Source organism: Phalaenopsis equestris, unplaced genomic scaffold (assembly GCF_001263595.1).
Source record: "Phalaenopsis equestris unplaced genomic scaffold, ASM126359v1 Scaffold232186, whole genome shotgun sequence".
In the NCBI taxonomy this organism is placed as follows: Eukaryota; Viridiplantae; Streptophyta; class Magnoliopsida; order Asparagales; family Orchidaceae; genus Phalaenopsis; species Phalaenopsis equestris.
The window spans coordinates 103732-104442 of NW_018250154.1; positions in this window are offsets into that span (position 1 = coordinate 103732).

Sequence of the window (711 nt, forward strand, 5' to 3'; positions counted from 1 at the left end):
TATGATGATTCAAGGGTAAATAAGAGTAGTAGAGCTTAATACTACCACAAACCAACGATAATTTCAAATAAAAACTATTATACCCGCGGTAAAGTAAAGATACCTATGGGTTGCCTCCCATAAACCGCTTGGTTTAACGTCGTCAACCCGACCTATTCAGGTGTTATTACTGTTCATGTGTTATTCAGGTTGACTGATCATTAAAACCTCTTTAAAATTTGGTCTTTTACCCTCAAAATATGGTTTTAATCTGTGTCCATTTACTCCAAATCTATTTCTAGTCTTCTGACCTTCAATTTCAACAGCTCGGTAAGTATAAAATTGAGTCACAGTAAAGTGTCTTAACCAACGAGACTTCAATTTCCCAGGAAATAACTTCAGTCTAGTAATGTAAAGCAAAATTTCTTGTCCTAGTTCAAAGTTTTTTTGGTTAATCTTCCGATAATGCCATAACTTTAGTGTTTTCTTATAAATTCTGTCGTTATCATAAGATTCATTTCTTAATTCTTCCAATTCATTTAATTGTAACAATCTCTTCTTACCAGCATCTTTCAAATTATAATTGAATTCTTTAATTGCCCAATATGCTTTATGCTCCATTTCTACTGGTAAGTGACAAGTCTTTCCAAAAATCAGCCTGTAAGGAGTTATTCCAATAAGAGTTTTATAAGCAGTCCTGTAAGCCCAAATGCAGTATCCAGTCTAGTGGAC